The sequence below is a fragment of the Rhopalosiphum maidis genome, chromosome 2, assembly GCF_003676215.2.
Source record: "Rhopalosiphum maidis isolate BTI-1 chromosome 2, ASM367621v3, whole genome shotgun sequence".
Lineage (NCBI taxonomy): Eukaryota > Metazoa > Arthropoda > Insecta > Hemiptera > Aphididae > Rhopalosiphum > Rhopalosiphum maidis.
In genome coordinates this window covers 25907263-25929161 of record NC_040878.1, presented here as the reverse complement: position 1 = coordinate 25929161, position 21899 = coordinate 25907263, and positions in this window count along the sequence as shown.

The window sequence follows — 21899 nt, the reverse complement described above, 5'->3', positions numbered from 1 at the left end:
TGTATCACACATTTAAAATTACTTGGTTTTTATGCGTCATGTATTTGTATATCGTCCGTCCGCCTTGTCGTTTAAGGCCCGGATTCGGGTAATTAATATGGTCGGTGCAGGCTGCGAATAGTTTTACCAAATTAATATTTATACATAGTACACATTCGGGTATAGTATGTTTATATTTTAATGATATGTATATCGGTATACCTACCCAAACACAATTTCGACGCGAGAACATTTTAATTGTGGTTCGGGGTATGGGCGAAGAAACGGGGAAAACCGTATGTACCGTATGTACAACGTGTGCGTTTATTACGATGTGCACTGTATGTACTTGACTACTTATTATAGGAAGGACAGGAAGGTATTTGTATAGGGTGGGCCATCAAGTTTTACCGTTTTCCGGTGTATCTCCGTATGCGTGAACGCTCATCTTACCTCTATATAAAATATATGACCCATGTATAATATTTAAAAAAAACTGCTCTCTGAGCAATATATACGTGTTTCAATATTTGGTGTTTCAATTTCATCATATCCACATGTGTTGTCTTTGTCTTACAAGCATACAGTGTTTAATGTTATTGACAAAATGACTATACTACATTTTCATTCAACAGAATCGATTTCATTTTGCTATAGCTTTAATATTAGAGTGAATTGACCCGCCATGAAAATTAAAGTTAATATGATCCGTGTACGCACTACTCAGCATTATTATACGCTTTAAATTAATTACGTTTGAAATATCTCGTACATCGAACGTGCAAATATATATAGTATAATGTTTTTACTTTTAAGTTTGAAAATGATACAATTCAAATAAATAGAACCGTATGTTCAATTTCAGTAATAAAAAATGCGGATACGTGAAAAGGCAGTTGATCACCCTGTATACAGTGGTATGTTATATATATTAGAACACGACCGCCGTAATAATAATAATATAAAATAATTTTAGTAATATCGCGGTGGGCAGGTGGAATGCATGTGGCGCGCGATCGCGGATGACGCTTGAGGGGTGAGTATCAGTGACGGTAGTGGTATATATTAATGTACTTATACATATACTCACACACACACACATATATATACGTAGTCGTACTGCTGTTGTATATATGTAGTATGAGGACAGACATATTTTACACGACGTTATTGCGGTGACGTGCAGGGGGTGAACCAGGCGCCACTAGTGTCACGCTGTGAGCGTCGCTAATGACAATTTGTCTCTTCGTGCAGCCAGCGCGGATCGACGGGCAGACGACGATGACGACGGCGGCGGTGGCGACGACGACGGAGACGGTCAATAAAAACCTTATTTTTACTCGTTCCCTCTCCTCTGCCGCCATTGCAAGTATTAATAATAATATTATTATTATTATTATTATTATATGTGTTCCATTCGAAAACGTTTTTATTTTATAATATTATATCGTCTGAAAATTTCAGGATAATAGTAATAATATTATATTATATATTTTCTGGGAGAGTTGCGTTTCGTCCGCCGCGAGGGGGGGTCGTCTTTATTATTACATATACACACTACACATATTATATATAAATTATATAATGTATACGTTTCGTGGTATTGCTTCTGCAGCACTTTTAGGCCCTGGGGTTTCAAATGAAGGAAAAAAACCAACAATTATTGACAAGGCCTACCGTGCAGGAGAAAAACAAATGTCTAAAGAAAAAAAAAAATAATTGCCCACGCGATTGATTTATGGGACGGTAAGCCGATTTATGTTGTTACATTTGATATATACGTATAATACCACATATCATAATATATATATATATAACGTACACCTATAGTGCGATTAGGGTAGGCCACTGTTGTTTCCGGGATTTTAAATTCCAAATTAATAGACCTTTTTTTCGTTACTGGAGGGTGTGGTAAGAAATCCTTTTTTCGTGAATGAATCTCTATTTTGATCACCCGTGTTTTATTGTACCTACACAAGCGATCGCAGCAATTTTCAAGTATTTATTATTACCCGCTGTTTTTTGTTTAGTATAGTAGTATTATAAATTAATGTTTATATAATAGTATAAACATTGAAAATAACCATTTACATAATCATAATATTTGTATATTATAATGTATAGTACACGAATTCACGTAACTAATACTGTACTAAAATGCATATTCTAATTATAAGAATAAAATTATTTTCGTACTAAAAAAGTCAGAAATAATAAAACTAATACTAATAATAAAAATCATGAAAATTGTTGACCAAAAAATATCGGTAAGTTATATTCTTCATATTATTATAATTTATATTACCATGTCATTTTTATTTTACTCATACAACGTATATTTACTGTCAAACTTTAACCCTTTTTAAAACAATCCATTTCGTTTTGATGACTAACACCTATTGATTTCTTTATTAAAACAACGAGTTTGTATGTCACACATGTAGTAAGTATATCTCTCAGAGTAAATATTTTAACGATTGGTAGTGACTAGTGTTGGAGTGTTTCACTTCATAAATACTAAATACTTAATGAGCTAAAAAAAACATCAGGTTAGGTTATAATTATATATATAAAAAAAAATACTTCTGTAACTATGGAGTTGTGGTTAGTATGTAAATAAAAATAGTTCAAACTAATAAATAAACATAGAATGTCAATTGATGTGCAATGTTTTATATGTTAATGGTTACAAATATTGAATTATGAATGACTAGGGAAAATTAAAATATTTAAGTTTGTTACAAAGCTTTCTTATTTTCTTTGACTTAATACTAATAGGTGCTTAGCTGATTGTGATTTATTTTATATTTTTATTTAAATAAATATTATATTCTACGTTTATAAATATATTCATTTTTAGTATTAATATTTAAGTAATTATAAAGTGTAATGTTTTCGGATACAGGTAATCATAAAAATATTTAAAAAGTTTAAGATTTTATCATGTATTTTATTTAAAGTGTACGGTTTTTAGATTCAATGGAATAAAATATTAGATCTGTAGGTATAAATTGACTAAATGTAGTACAATACCATACATTCCATACATAAATTTAGTTTTAATATACTTTTTATTTGACCCCTGATCGTAACTTTCGTCTATTTATATATAATGAATATTTTTTCAAAAAATTGAATTATCTTATGATAAAATACTGACCTACTGACTTACGACCTGATAAAATACTGCCATAATCTATAAACTATTTTTAAAATTTATACAACTAAAAATATTTGTATATTTTTAAATAAAATTAAACAACGAGGAAAAAAAGAACAGCGAAGTATTGAACATGTATTTTAAAAGGTCTGTCAAGCGAATTGATAAAAATATTTTCTTACGAATTTCTTGACTACACGAATAATACACGATAATACATATTATTATCACCATACTTTTTTTTTTTTTGATGGCCCTGCTTGTATCCGTTACTATAAAGTATTCACTTGAAAATGCAGTAAATACTCATATAAAAATACATTATGTATTTTTGAACATAATCATTTAAGTTTTGACTGACAGCAGGGACTTAAAATGCCAGATTTAAAGAAATTAATTATTTTATATAGTTGAAATAGACTAGTATGAGTAGGTAGTAGGCATGACTATTAACCTTACTAATGGAAAGGTTTAATATCTTATGAATAATTAATTATAATTATATATTTTTTATATACCTGCAATGATATAATATGAATTATTTAAGTAACACTAATGGACTACTGCAGTATTCAATAGTCAGTAGCATTAAAATATTTTAAAGTCTGTGATTTAAACAAAAAATTAACTATAGTACCTATGATTCTATTATAAAAACTTTTTTTTATTCGTGTACTTTGTACTATGTAGACATGTAGTTATAATAATTAATTAAAGAGAGTGATTTGCATAAAATATATTATAAAATAAATACTTTATAATATTTACTATAAGTAAGTAGTAAATTGTTTAGAAATGAGGTATTAACTTAAATAAATCATATTCATAAGGTTGTGTTTTTTTGTTTTTGTAAAAATAAATTAAAAATGAATATAATAAACGTAATAATTAGGGTTTGGTATGCAAGTATTTTAGTTTTAATAAAAAAAGGAAACTAATGAAAATCGTATGGTTTTATTGTTTTTATAATCTTAGTGTTAGAGCTAATAAATAAATAATGTAAATCATTAAAACTGCTTTAAAATACGCCTAAATCTTGTAAATCTATATAAGTTAGTGTATTTAAAAACCGAAAATAATTAAAATCGTAATACGATTTGCGATAGCGCATTAGGACGTATTTATTGTATAGTACCTGATATAAAACCCATAATAATACGAATCCCGGAATAAGAATCCCCGGGAAAAAAAATTCCCGACCTTCGGAAAAAAACCCTTACACTTATTGTTTTGAATGATTGAAACGTCAAATTATAAAAATAATAATGATAATAAATAATAATAATAATTATAAATTCAATAAATATAATAGTTAATAAATGTATTTTTTGGACTTAAATGTTAATTACAAAATTCTTTATAATTAATTAAAAACATAGATTTAATAAAACAAAATATATCATTTATATAAATTTAAATTTTTAGAATATGTATTGTGAGTTGTAACATTGGGTTATTTGGTTTTATAAATGATATATTTTTTTTATTAATTATAAAGAATTTTGTAATTAACTTTTAAAAAGTCGGGCTGTTTTTTTCCGGGGATTTTTATTTCGATTACCAATAGTACACATGATGTACTTTAACTGATTAAAATTATTATTATTTAAGTTTAGGTTCTGTTTATTATTGAAATGTCCTAAAAATGTACTTATTCATTTATTTGAGGTAGTATCATCAGTGTTAATATTAGTATATATAAGCAAAATCAAAGTTAATTTTGTGTTTATCACGAGTCCATGACAAATTTGAAAATACTCATCAATATTACAACTAGCCGGTTGTTATGGTAATTTTATACATTATTTTTTTCTAATGACATAAGTCCAATGTTTACTCTGGTTACCAACTCAACAGGTATCAGCTATGATACTAATTGCCAATTGGTGTGTATGGTATATCCATAAATTATGTATACGTCATATTTTGAGATAAGTATAAATAATTTGATGGCATGACATTTGTATAACAATAAAACTATACCCGTGTACATGGTATATATTGTATATCCCTATATCTATCGAAAGACTTATTTAAATCGTAATAATTTTAAGTTGTTTATTTTTATTTTTTTTGTATTCTGATTTTCGACAACTTTAAACTTGTTGCAGACATCAATAATTAATATTGTATTAACACGCATTATTGAAAATTATATATTTATAATTACATATTTGCATTATTTTTAAAATGTATTAGCCAGTAAGTTATAATTGTTTTAAGTAGTTCTAAGAACGCTATTTAACATATTTATTAGGTTTATAAATAAAATATACTGTAGCTATTAGCTTATAGTACAAGAGAAATACAGTCCTGGTAAATATATTTGTAACTGCATTATATATATATGTGTATTGTAGTGAAGAAATATTATCATTTTATTAATATTGGACTATTTTGTTTGAAGTTCATTAATTCAATTAATCTAAAACTTTATTTTTATGTATTATATCAACTGAGTGATTGAGTACTTACTGAATACTGCAGATCAATGATCATAGATTCACAGACAATACGTGGATAGTTCAGTAATTTGACTTCTAACAGAATTATTGACTTTTGACCCCCGCTTGGCCCGTTTTAGTAAGTACATAAGAATACTATATTTGAATTTCTTAAAAATACTAAATGGGCAAGTTAAACATATAGACATTAAGTATATTATATTATTATATATATAATATCAAAATTCCATACATTAGCTTAGTTATATCTCAAATATAAGAATAACAAGCAGTCTGTCTAAGGGTATGTATGAAAAAAAAAACATGAAATAAAATGTTTACGTTTTATCAGTTGTTTCATCTATAAAATATGTACAAACGATGAAAGGTAAAAAAAATAAAGGATAAAATTGGGGGTGAATTCTTGTAATAGTACAATATATAAATATAATGTTCATAATGGGTGCGTCAGACGTAAATTGTCCGAACATGACTGTCAGAATCAAAATGTATAGATTCAGTATATACGTATAGATGTATTAATTCATTAAAATATAAAATGTCAGTATATTATATTATTATTTGAGTTTAAAGCTCAGTTTCGATAATAATAATACCTGCTATTTTAAAATATAAATAATAAACTATGATAAATCGTATTTTTGCTAAAACAATTAAGTATTAGACTTTCACAGACGTCGTCAATGAACAATGCAAAAGAGAAAATTTACTAAAGATATAGCTAATGTAGGTATTGACTAATAAAAACTAAGACAGGTGTAAAATTATATTACTTACTGACGATAATAGGATACGTGAGTGGTGAGTACTATAAATCAATTTATTTCACGTTTATTATTATTGGCAACTAAAATATTATATACTAGTAGATACCGAATACCGATAGAGAATAAATAATTTTAGTTAGGTATACCTAATTTAATTTTAAGATTGTAATGTTTTCAAATTTCTTTATATGCAGACAATTTTCAGTGATGAGTTTAATTAGATTATTAAAGTAAAAATTAAAAATTAAAAACTGACTTTTGGATTAGCAGAAAGCTCTAATAATATTCAAAATAAATATGCTACAGAATATTGAATATTATATAATGTGGGACTTTCTTCGTTACTCAGTTTCTCATAATCACAAAATTTCGCAAAATTTAAATATATCTAGATCAGGCGCGTATACAAAAAAAAAAATTCGGGGGGGGGGGGGTCACAAAATTTAGCAATACAAATTGTGTCGCAACATAATAAAACAATTTTTTCCACGTTAATCGAAAATATTTCCGGGAAAGGGGTTGACTCCCCCCCCCCCTGTTTAGGCGCCTGATAGGTGGTATTTGATTGAGTAAGTTCAGTATAAGTATCTAATAACTAATAAGTAATGATATTATGTTAATGTTTCTCACGGGATAAAATTATAGACACAAATATATCTACAAATTACGATCATGTTTGTAAAAAACATTTATGATTATATTGCAGTATATTATTTTGGGGTTTCACCTCACAATACTGAATTCTAAATACATAATGACTTAATTATATTTAAGAAAAAAGTTCCGACATAAATTAATATCGTCGAGAAGGCGAAGTGAGTATAAAACGATTGCGAGGCACGTTAATTTTTTTTTTCATAAATTAACGACAATTCTTGTAAAAATAAATTACTATTCAGGTTTCGGTTGCGTGTTTACTGCAGTCAGAAGCACTTTTGTCGCGATAATTTGTTCTGTTATACTCGGAGTCAGCAAGTATTTACGTTTAGAACTTACGAGTAAGTACAGTAAACGACAATAGTGATCCAGTAGATTTATCGTTGGGAAAGATGTCCGGCGGGGACGAGGAGGGTGCTGCCACGGTGAAAATTTGAATACAATGGTCTGAAAATTACCGAGTTGAAGCCACCGATTATAACGTCGTTACTCCCGCGTGCCTTGTTATTAAAAAATAATAATAATAATAATAATAAACTAAAAAAAAGGCAACCCTGGTATACTTCAAATAGGTACAACAACAAAATAAATAAATAAAAACAAAAATAAGGAAGATAAAAACCGTAACACACCACCAAACAATGGTTCGACGTATAAAAAACGTGTATTATAATGTACTCCAGAATAAAATATTATACATAAGTATTAAACCTTCATACGACGTTTGTATATATTATTTTATATATATATATATTCATACACATTGGAGATCGCCCGCGGGGCCGATCCGGTCAGTTTGGCGAGAAAACTATTTAGAAAATGTTCAATACACGCTATGATCAAGATACACCGCGCCGCAGTACTGCGGGTGATAATAATAATTATAATAACGCATTAATTTCTAATAATTTTTTTTTTCCGTCGAAAACAAAATACATATAAATAATAACATTATAGGTACGCATAATATTGTACACACCGTGTGCGCCAGTATCGTGTTATTATAATGGACCGGTAATTATGTTGGCGGGTTATATACTGATGAATATATATATATATATGCCAACCGACGGACACAGTACCTATATAGTATACATACATTCACATAATATTGCAGCGCGCGAGGGCTATAACGATAGCAATCGCACGATGACTACGACTACGGTCTACGAGACTTCGGTCGCGACCGTACGATGAGGATCGCGAGGTGCGAGACCGCGAGTGTATTTCTTTGAGACGGTGGTGGTGGCGGAGCGCGATTGAGGGATACCTCGCCAACGCTGTCTGTATAGGTAAGTACACGTAGAGCGGAGAAAAGAGGAGTCGATAGAAAAAAAATAGGTAAAACAAACGATGTCTACGGGCGAGATCCACGATGCAACGGTAACGACTTATATTATATTATAGGTATATATAATATTATGGTAAACACGTACGTATTTACGATATGTAGGTATCATACACAATATGATTTAGTACGGACTACAGACAAACATGTGGGTGCCCCCTCTACCCGGCGGCGTGTTCGCTATGTTTCCGGGGGGAGTGTTAGGGGTTGGTGGGAGATCATTATCAAATTCCCATCTAACCACCACACCAGATCGAATAGGAAAAATAATTTTATAAATTATATAGTTCATAACTCCAATATAATATAGGGTTACTTTTGGCTTGATGGTAATAATATTAATTGTAGGTATATTATAAATATCGATGTGTTCAAATTGTGTAAATGTAAAAAGTTCTTAATCAATATACATAAATTATATTATAAAATATTTCTTAATACAAATATTATAAGCAAGATATAATTATTTATAGTAATTTATAATTAATTTAAACTTAGGTGACTTAAAAAAAAGTATAGCTAAATAGCCTAAATCAAGCTATAGTATTAAATTACTCATTCAATTTAAAATACTTACCTGTTCATATTTCATAATAATCTATCAAGTGTAATTGATTTAATATTTATGAATCAATAATATGACAAAATATTGTATTGTAGTTGATCCATTTTAATCTATCATATATTTGTCATGAATACACTTTTGTGGATTTGCATATTTTTTTCTGGTTGATCTTATTGTATGCTAAGAAGTAAAATAAACGATACTCAACGTTGCTGTAAGACGAAGGTATTAGTTATAAAGGATTAATAATGAAAACAAAAAGTTAATAATAATCTATCTATTTTATCGTTGTCATTCAAATGAGCTCTTCTTTTTTAATAAAATATTGTTGTTTGAAAATCTATTAAATTATTATTTTGTTTTATGTACATAACTATACTAACAGAATCGACTATCAACTATAGACTAAGATTTATATATTATAATATTTGTGTTGTTACTTTTTAGTTTTTTGTACCTGCTATCTTAGTCTTTTGAAAAGTTTTTATATTGTTATAAGTTTTGCGAACGTAGTGAACGAATTTTTAATACATATTTCAAAAGAACATTTAGCATATGAAAATATTGCTCTCTTAAAAATATGTTTTTTTCGTCACCACGTGTAAAAGTGATTTGAAAATTTGTGTACTCAAAAACCCTATCTGATTTTTTTTGTTTACGCGCTTAAGAGTATAATATTTTTAACGTGTATTTTTTATATTAAATTTTGTTTAAATTGAAAAAAAAATGTCCAGTATTCAAAACATTAAAAAAAATCTTATCATCAAATTAATTTGGAGGAACATTACCTAATACATCTTCATCTTCAATAAATACAGAAAGTATTACTGAAATTTTCAAATGTTTTCAATTAAAAACAAATTGTTTTATTTTATAGTGAAATAAATGCATTATTTTGCTCATAAAAATGTTTATTTTATATTTTTATTGTAATATACCTGTAAATATTTAATATTTTTACATACCTAAATATTACGTTATATATGTTATAAAAGACTTTTATAGGTTTTTACTATATACCTACTATGCACTAGGGACAGAAATACAAATACTCCTAAAATAATGTACATTCAACTAAAATACATTTTTTCTATGTTCGTATGACCATGCAGTCTATAAACATAATATTATAGTCAATATATCGAAGCGCCTGGAGGTGCTTTTTACTAGACTGCTAGACGCAAACTGCTCACCGGTTATTATTATTTTTATTTTATACGGTAGTCCCCGAGGCTAATCGCGCGCGCAACGTACATAGGCTTTCCTATTATGTATGTTATTAAAATTATAAACGTAGGTACTATATTCTATAATGTACGCGTGTCTGGGTTCTCCTACTCGTCCCTCTCCGAGCCATATTAGTCATGGAAAAATGCGGTCCCAGTCACAGTAATATAGTAATATTACTGTACGTATTTATTATAAAAATACGTGTACATTACTGTACAAAAAGACTACAGAAAACCACAGACAAACGTACGATAATAATATACATGTATGCGAATACAAATCCGCTTTCGTGTACGTCAGCCGACAAATGGTTTTAGGCTTTAGCGGTTTCCATCGATCCGCAAAAATTCGAATGTGCAATTTTTTCGCTCGAATCGTTCAAAAAAAAAATACTTCACAAAACCGTACCTGATATTTTCTAAACTTATGCATATAGAATTCTCAATGCAGAAGAAATATATTATGTTCCCTTCCCGCTGACTCAGATTTCGAAATTCACTGTTTGCGCCAATTGTATTTAAAAATACTTACCTTCGAACGCATCGTTCAGCCTCCTCCACATGTCAATGTTTTAAGGTTTAGTTATTTATTTTATTTAAAACCGCGACAATGATGTATAAGACGAGCCGACAATCTGTGTTTACTTTCTTTATAGAAACTGCACCGGTTCAAAATCGCGACATCTCGGCCGCGTGACAACTGAATACTAAGTAGTACTACTAACCACTATGCATACGAATTCTTTATAATAATATTATTTTTACTTTGATCTTGTTAATTTTGAACTTCACCCATTTCTAACGAAAACAAATACTTTTATTTATTTATTTAAGTAGGTACCAATTATTCACCGAACTTTCCATGAGATACAACTATATACAAAACGTTAAAATAGAACTATTTATAACGTACAATATTAAAACAGTAAGTACCTAACCATGAAGTGTTTATTTTGATGTACTAAAAACAGATTTAAATTAAATTAAATGTTTATGCAATTTTTTTTTTCCACTTTTCAGTATTTTAATATTTTTAGATAAAAGTTGGTTTCATACCTATTGAATACACTTCACAGTAGGTACACGTACACGGTCACATGAACTATAAGTATATTTATGTCAATAAAAATGTTGGATATTTAGACATTCAATAATTAATAACATATTCGTAATTAGTGATTAAAATTGAATTAAGGCCGTAACAAAATAAAACTGGTAAGGTTCAATAATGTTTAATAAGATATATAATCGAAACATTTAAAAAACATTTATAAATGTTTTACATTTTTGAGAAAACGAGTTTAAATTCAGTAATTATAGTTTTATTAAATAATTACATTGTACTTTTTTATTTTTAGAAATATATACATTTAATATATATGGTTGACATCTGCCCGACATTGTACATTCGTAGGTACCTTATATTTTGTAAACCATACTCTATTTTCAGCTCTAAATTTACATTTTACGTTAGAGGGTTGTTGATGTCATGCTTTAAATATATTCTATATAATGATACTGTCAACAGTCAAGAGTCGAGGAAAAAATAGCCACTTGGAATGAGATAAAATACACAATTAAATGCATTTATTCTTGTTTAACAGTTGGATAAAGTCCAATACAGGAGTATTATGAGTCATAAATAAATGATTCTTAAGTACCTGACACATTTGTTCGTTTACACTTTACTGTATACATAAACCCATACTAATACCTGATTATATAATTTACCATAATACGTCACCGATTTTTTTTAATATCAAATTGAACAACGAAGGCCAGGTCGGCGTTACACCATTATTTATTATCACATTCATTATAAACAGTACTGTTTATATTATAGGAACATAATATTATACAAATGCAATTTATGACGCTTATCAAGATTTTAATGAGTTGAGAAATTAATTAATGATTTATAATTATCATTCAAAAACTATTGTAAATATTATGATATACAAATAAAAAATAAATTCTAAACATCGACGTATCAATAAATAATAATGTGTACGAAAACTAATTTTTCAACAATTTTGAAGTCGTTATAAGTCAATTATTAATTTCTGCATAAAAGTGTAAATAGGATTCAGAAAGTAACATTTTGGTTTATTCTTTGTAATCAAAAATAATAGATACCGAAATTGTCGGTAAGTAGGTGTTAAACATAATTAGAGATTTATTTATTTTTGTGTAGGTAATTCAAAGTTTTAATTTCTATATTCGTGTGCAGGCTTTATTCTTAATTATTTCAATTATTATCAAGATTATGCCAAGTCAAAGTTCATACCACCTACAAGAAGAATATTATATTTCAAACATACATTATATTGGAGCTAATTTTTTTACACATAATAAATATATTAGTATAATATAATAAAATATCTATCACGTTTCTTTTTGTGGGTGTTAGGTATAATTGGCTATTTTTAAGATGTTTTAGCTCCCACTTCTATTCGCTAACGGATTACAAGATAAGATTGCTTACCATGTTAACCATACAATTATTAGGTATATTACCTATCTTTTGTCAGATAACATTTTAACCATTGGTATCAATAATATGATATCTAGGTATTCCTACCTACACGTAATAAACTTATAATATTATGTCTTATTTGCTTTTTACTTTATTACCTACATGATGCTAAATCGGCGTTGTTTACGTAGGTGGCTATTAAAATATTACGTCTTTTAACAGATTTCGATCAACATTATCGTCGGGAAAATCGCCAATATTTTTTTTGACTCTATGTATACTTATAATTTTTTGATATTTTTTAATATTTGAAATTTGTATACACAAGTAGGTATTTAATTATGTAAACACAATCGACTAATGATATAGATGCTTATCATACTAAGGTCAACATCTGCTGTAGTCTATTAATTATTTTGCTATTGAAAGTTTTAAATCATTGAAATTGGTTACTAAATAAATTTATAAAGAAATATTTGTTAAAATATCTTCAGTTTTTCTAAATCTATTCATACTTTAAGTAGTTCACTATTCGATTCTTCCAAGTTTGTAAGATTAATGGATAACTAAAATATGTGTAATTTTATGAATGCTATAAACCACATTTGACTGCATTATATTGTACAACTTGTTTCGGCTTTTCTACAATGATGGGGATTGACATCGTTTTTTAAACTTTTAATCACAATTAAAAAAAATTCAAAATTATTTGCATAGAGAATTGCAGCAATAACCATGTTTTCGATCTTGTAATAATAGGTTCGGGAATCGGGAGGTAAAGGTATACCCGGCATATCTTTTCTGTATTTATTTATTACTTTTATGAAAGCTTTTTTCCTAAAATAAATGAAATAAGTTACATATGTATTTAGATTTTATGTATTAAATTAATTACCATTGTTAAATAATCTATTTATGTCATAATAAATTTAGTTCAGTTAAGTATTTTGTTCATTAAAACACCATATTTAAAAAAAAAATCCAAAAACGTGAGAAATCACAAAAATTTGCATTATAAAATTAAATAGGCACAGAATGAGAGAATATAAAGTATATAATTATAATAAAATGTATATATTGTAATAAATATAATAAAATGTTTATATTATAATAAATATAATTTATAAGCAATAACTTTATAACAAGTAACAACTCTAATATCTAATAATTTGTTTTCAGAAAGTCAGCAAAAAAAAGTCTATGGGGGGATATAACCCCTAACCTCCCCCCCATGGGCACGCCACTAGGTGGACTATAGTCTGTGGCTATGTCATAACGATTTCATCACCACCGTGGGAACATACGTTAATCGTCTTGTAGTTTGGACAATCCAGTTAATGCCCTATGCGCGGCTATGCATCCGAGCACAACAAATCTTGCACGAAACATATCTAAAAGGAGTTTAACTGGGTAGAGAAATAAATAATATAGCAAAGTATAATATTTCAGAACAAGATACAAATTTTAATTTTAAATATGGTGTAGCTTAGGCCATATTAATACAATAGGTATTTATTATAATATATTAAACACTACATTGTTTAAATTATACAAATTTAAGACATAATACTATAGCGATAATATATTATGTATCTATTAAATGTATAATAGATAAAAAAAAACCTTTATTTATTGAAAAATGTGTCTATAGAGTCAAATTTAAAGAAGCAAAGCAAATATTTAAAAAAAACTACATAAAAGGTATTTAGAAGAGTACAGAATAATGAAAATCGAAATATACGAATCGTCATTCAAATATTCCTTACCTATGTATGAATACTAATGTAGGCCGAGCGAAGTGGCGTCAAACGTGATGGGATTCCGCAGCATTAGGTTTGCGAAAATATCGCACACAGCGCCGAAAACCTTTGCCATTAGCCGAAGTCATCGAACAAGACGACTGCGACACACGGAGAAAATGCCGCAATACATTGCTAATAAGTAAACTACTTATGCCGGTACATGTCACGTTATTCGGCCACCCGAAGACCAGCGGTTTGGCGGTTAGCCGTATAAGCGCGGTTAACGACACCGTTCCGACAACAGTACCAAATATTACGGCGATAGCGACACGTTACGACGGCGGCGGAGATTTTTCACAGGTCAGCGGCAATCACGATCAAGTTACCGGTTGGTAAGACAGGTGCCTGATTGATATATGTATATTGTAATTGTATATACCTACAGCATTCCGGGCACATGCCGATGCTGACGAAAATTAATGTCACCACAGTCCGACGCGCCGACATCGTATTTTTGTGCGATCGCTAAACACCATTTGCGATTTGGACCGGCTGCTTTATCGGTCGCCGTATTGTTTGTGTGCGTCCCCGATTGCGTTCGGGCGTTCGTCAGCCCGTAAACGATGACGTGCTCTGAGACGTTTTAATTTTGACGTGTGTCCCCGAGTGTGCCACCGCCTCGTGGCAACCTACATCGACGTAAAACGCTCTAGTACGTTTTTAATGTTTTTATCATTGTTGTCCGGCTTCTTCGCCGCCCGCCAACTTTTCTACCGTTTGTCGATACCTTTGTACGTGCAATGCAGTACAGTTTCGCTCTAACTATACCGTTAACTTTGACGTTTCGTGTCCATCAAGCAGCCGGTCGCATTGTTACGTAGCGATTAACAGTCGACCTCTCGTAAATCGATAACGATTTCCATGACTGCTATTGGTGCCGTTGTATTGCAGCATCGTTGTCCACCCCGGTACCGCCAGCCACCGTGTCGCCGTCGCTGTCGGGCCGAGCGATTGTAAACTAAGGTTGAACTTAAGTACCCAACCCGTACGAAAGTATACAGTTTAAACAATTTGTTTTTTTTTTTTTTTTACGTCGTTTTTCAGATTATTCATATGGAATAAAAATGTATAATTGTTTTATCATAACTGTAATGTAATATTAATTTAAAAATTCAGTAAATAATAAAAGTTTTTTGCTTTCACGGAGCATGGGCAATTATTTTATAGTTTTCTGGTATAAAAGAGGTAATTTAAATATTATTTCATTATTAACCATTGTTATTTTTGTTTTATTTTTTTTTTATGATTTTTATTGACTATTAGTAGACATTACATATCTTAGAAAATGTTATACAGTACAATGAGTTTAAATTATTTTCAAATTGAATGACTATATTATAATGAGTTCATTTTTATAGGTAAATAACTTATTAATTATGAATAAATAAATTGTTTTCATTTGGTTGTAAGGCTGTGTTTTCTTGATAATTTATAAAACTCTATTTACATCGAGGTATGTTATCATTTATTTAAGACTATGCGTAAATAAAGAGAAATGGATAAACAAATTAAGTACGAAGGTGTCTTAAGCACTATTTGATTTTTTTATGTATAAAACTCAAACCGCACTAAATTACAGGGCTGAAAAAAATATTGTGCCAAATCTGTTGTTCGCCCATCAGATAATGAGTGAATTTAAAAAGGTAGCCAAATAACCATAACGTGTATATAGTGTATTCATACATATATATAAAATTGCTTAAGTATATAAGCTTTCATTCTACCTGGCTATCACTTTTGTAAGCTGTATTTTAACAAACTCCAATGTAATTTACAAATTACATTAGCCTACAGGCTAGGCAAAATAAACACAATGGACAAAAATATAATCTGGAAATAATGTTGGGTATTTACACGATGATACAAATATACGATATACAGTAAGTATCACTACGTGCTCCAATTTTTTCATTTATTTTAATAATGAATTTATATAAAAACTAATTTTCACTGATTTTTAAATTCTTGATTGTTTTTTTGTACTACCTAAGGAGTATATCTTGTGGTAATACAAATTACTGTTTTTCAAACAAGAATCCCCTCCCCCTTTTATTGTAATTAATTATTTAGTATACAAAAAATCTTGATGTACGAGTATCCAATGTACAATTTGAACGATTAGTTTCTTTGTTATTAAAATGTTTATATGGATCTAATATTTATGATAATAAATATACATGGTTTATTTTTTCAAATTTCAAATATCGATAAATTATTATTAATTAGTAAATTGTTCAACTGAGTATCCATTTTTTCTAAACTCATTATCCTAAATAAACAAAATTAAATAACTTAAAAATTACTTGTTTGAATTTTATTTTTGATATATGTCAATCATTTAAAAAAATTTTTCGTTAAATAATTTATAGAAAAAGGGGATTTTCTTTTAATAAAAATAATTTTGTATCTCTACTGGATACTCTTAAGTATTACAAAAAAACTCTATAATTTGAAAAAAACCTTTAAGTATTACGAGTATATATTTAAAAATTACAAAAATTAGAATTTGAATAACTACATTATCGAAGGAAAAAGAAGTAGGATGAGTATGCTTGATTATGATTCACTGTGTATATCTAATGTATATGAATATATATTTTGAGGATAAATCATAAATAAATTATATCTTTAAACTAAAAATATTTTAGTTAAATCAAATTTTTCTAATAATTATTTACTATTGTAATAAAATTGTTATTATCCGTATCACATGTTAATTATAACTTCTGAAAAAAAATTTACTACGTTATGTTCTATAATTATTATAGAACACTGATCGATGTCACGGGTTGTCCGGTGCATTATTAAATTTATTTGATTTATTTATGACGTGTTAAATTTATGATAGAACATTTAAATTGCATGTTTTTGAATTTTTAGTATTTATTTCACATTAGGTATTTATTGTTTTTTTTAATATAATATTTTGTATAAAATTACGTTTAATTTATTATTATTTATAAAATGTATATGTGGTATATCTATATGTGCTAAAAAAATAGTATTTTATTTTTGTGAAAGACTGAAATAATTTGTTAGTTAAACAATTCAATAGGGCTAAAATTGGTAAGTCCTAGAAGTAAACCAAATAATGGAACTTATATAGTGCTTTCATGGTTCATCCAAATCTTCGTCTACTATAATTCAATGCCTAAAGTTTGACTACTTTAACCTAGATACCTACAGTTAAATTTAACCAAAGTTAGTCAATGAATATCTATTAAACCGTTTACCGTTTAGAATAAATAATAATGTAGAGCATTATCGGTTACTAGACATAACTGTGTAAAAATATAGTGCTACTCAAACTATATTTTTTTATAGTATAGCAAGTTTTGAAATATATACATTTACTACTAAAATATGTAAATATTACTTTATTATAATCGTTATAATATATGCTTGACACTTGTATTTCACTTGTTTATGACCCAGAACTAAATTATACAATAATATTATAATTCTTGCACCCTCAAGCCCTCAAATTCACATACACAAATACATATGACATATTTAAATACATATTTTTATAAATCAATGGATGAAACGTGTGTTGAGTGTAATTTTATGTTCAAATTTAAATTATATCTTGTTCGCAAGAAGTTGGTTTTAAAAATTGTTTTGAATTTAATTTAATTTTTAATTTCCTTATTCCTTAGAAAACGTTACACCCATCATGATGTGTTCTCTCTATCTTACAAACATACAACATTGCAAATTTGTGTTCAATAGAACTTTATTGTGTTGTTAGTTTTAATATTACTGATATTAAAATGAACTAAGTGAATAGACCTATGATCATATTTTAAATTATAAACATTATCTGACCCCTTTTTTGTTGGTTTTTTATGATATTTTAATTTTTAAGCGAGTATGTAAAATGTTAAAATATAAAAATGCCCATAACTTACGTGATGTCTATACCGTGTTATGTAGCTAATGAGGACTCACTTTTTACTATTTTAAGTATTTAATTATCTAATGTTATATTCTTTAGAATTTAGTTAACATTATAATGGTTCACTAGTTAAAAAGATTAGAAACGGTGATTTTAATTTTTCCAACTCACACATTACGCAAGTAACATAGAATTTTAGGCATTTAATAATTTCAACATATGTTTAGTAAATAAATTATTGATCTAGTGAAGTGATAATAATTTCTGAAAACACGAATTTGTTATATTAAGTCTTCTTGGTATCGACTTTCACTCATTTTTGCTTTTTTGATTTCAACTTCCTCAATAATATAAGTAAGTATAATTATTTTTAAATCTGTACATTTTAGTGCACATTTTTTAGGATTTAGTTAGATAAAATTAAAAATGTGGGAAAGTCTATCTTTAGTAAAAGTAGATCTGTTTTCAGGATTCTTATCACTTCACTAGATCAATCGGTGTGTTGGAAATAGAACAGTTCTGAAATCCTATGTCACGTAATATGTACTCATATGTGTTAGACAAAGATAGAAAATCTGCGTTATTTATTACCTTTGGTTATTGTTATTAGTTGCGTTTTAAGAGCGCTATATGTTAATCTTGTTAGCAATTATATTTATTTTATTTTTTGCTTTAATGATTTTTTTGCTGATAAACAAACTACTAAAAATAATACTTATTTCAAGCGTAATTTCTATAAAATGTATAGGAATGTGGCAACATAGCTCATACAGATTATAATATGATGTACAGCGGAGCCGCGGAAGTCGTTTATAAATCTCATATTTTTCTCAGAGACCCTTACAATTTTGCAAAAAATATGTAGAAAATGTTTTCAATTACGATAAAATACAATTATTTCTGTGGTAATTTTCAATTCATGTCTATTGTCATACAGCTATATTTTCCCAATAAATGTTATTGTATAGTATAAGACTATAAGGTATACAATACATTCATCCCGTATACCGGACTCGTAATATTACGTGAAAGTAAAATACCAAAAGAAATAAGTTAATAAGTAAAATAAAATCAATTCTTACTGTAATAAAAGTTAATAATTATAATTACATTTTTTTTTCATTCCGTCTAAAAGGTTCATTCGTTTATGTTTGGTTCATTTATCTCTGGTCATACGAAGTGAGTCTTATAAGCAAAATCCGTCATATAATAATATCATGTGTACACATAGAATGCTGTTTCAGGTATACATTATGCGTATTGCGTATACACAAGACATAACAGCTAGGCACACACGCCGCGTACTGTATACTGTATACCTACGATATATACATAAATACGGTACACGCAATACAGCGTCTGCGTGTCTGCGGCGTACCGTACGTATATAAATATAGCGTTCGCGTGTGCCATAAATTCTCGCACGCGGCTCGAGAGGAAAACCGCGAGATTGAATTATGGCCAATCGATGTACATGCAGGTACATTTTTGCGCGCGCCCGGCATTGTTCTTCGCGGCGGCTGCGTGACCGCACGGCCCGTCGACCGGCTGCACAGTCGCGCGCGCTCGTCCTCCACCCCCCCCCCCCCGACGCCCCGTGTCGTCGGTCGTCACCAAGCCGACTCGGCGCGGTGATTGCTTCATTTGTTTGCACCACGTCGGCGTTTCGTAACACTACAACAATAACGCGTGCCATCCGAAAAGACTTCACGCCACGCGGGGACGGGCCTGTAAGAAATGTCAACAGAAATCGGTCGCCGTCGCTTTTCTCTGGCCCGCCCTTGGAGTGTTTACAAGTTGTGTTCGAGGAGCACACAACTCGAAAATCACACGATTCGAATTAATCTCATTCCCCTGACCGCCCCTCGAGACTCGACTGTATTATGGTATAGGCATATTTATAGACTTGTAGTGCAGCGTTCCCTAAACTTTTTCTCCGCCGGATCCCGTAGAGACGGTAAAAATGATCGCGGACCCCATAATAAAAATAAAAACAATGAACAAGTATAATAATAACATTAATAACTATATTATATAGTATTTTCAATTGACATTGGCGGACCCCCATTCCCTTGGGGGCCGTGGACCACAGTTTAGGAAATGCCGTAATAGCGTATTTATTGTTTTAATTATATCATAGGCACGTACACATACGCAATCGTCCATGTCCGCGGTAATCACTTGCAAAGTCCAAAAAAGTTTTGCTTTTTATCAAACATGCTTTTTGTTCAGCGCTCTGGACCGAATGGAATAATTAGCCCGTCGAATCTGTACGTTTTACAGGCTTGTCGTCATATTCTGCATTAATATATAAATGTACAATATGAACACAGTGGATTCCGCTTAATGTTAGCCTTGTTTGCTCACATTAAGCGGTTGCCCATATTAACCGGTGCCGACGCAATAGGCGGAATCCACTGTAAGAACCGATTTTTGAAAACTGTTTTGTCGTGAACGTGGATGGATTATAATAATAATATAAAACGCCAAATCATCTGCGTATATTAAGTCTTCTCAATCTTATAAATGTATGAAAGTATTTAGTGAGTGTAGTGTACATACTCGTACAATATTGAAAACGTGTGTTCAGCAGAGTGACGTTAACCGTATTATCAAACTCGAACCGGTAAGAATATTATTTAGAGCACCTCCGGTCATATTGTTGGGATTTTGTCGGTACTTCAATTTCAGAACGAGTTAGTTTTGTAATGTTCATAAAACACAAAGACTCGACCAACACTGCACAACACGCGCTCCGGGTTTGGCGTCCTCAAACGACAGGCGTAAAGGTAGTATATCACTCTGATCGCCGTTTTCGTTATAGTATTATGTATAATATTATTTGTACACGACGCGCGTTCACACGTTTGTATTGAGACGTATTCATCTTTTATTTATTTCGCCTCTATATAGATAATATATTTTACGCAGGCTTGTTTATGGACTCGACAACAAATGTAATTTGGAATTTGGATCGCGCGCCGCATTGTTGGGATGGTCGGGTGGTGTCGTGTGCGAGGTGCGTATTATCGTTTAAAATAAAAACATTTACATAACTCGCATTCGTGTGTCGAGTCGCCGTACGTACGTACACACATCCCGTACGCACGACACGCCGGTGCCCGGCCGTACCTATATTGTTGTAACGTCGGAGGCGCACACGGCTCGCGCGATCCCGTAGCGGAGAGACGACGACCGCGCGCGACCACTACGACGCCGACGACGAGGAGTGAGGACGGGCGTCCGCGGCAAACAAGGGAATGCCGTCGTTTTTCCAATCCGGTCCGCAGATTGGCCCGGCCGTTTATTTAAATCGGAATCGGTGGGCGGGGCACCGGCGGTCCGCGTGCCGCGCGCGTGTGTGCATATATATATATATATATATATATATATATACATATACATCAGGTATGTATATAATATTTAAGTATATAAGTACCTGTATATATGTATATATATATGCATATGTAGTGTGTGCATAATACGTGATAAACTTATATGTGTATGTGTACATGTGTGTGTGTGTGTGTGTGTGTGTGTGTGTGTTAACACG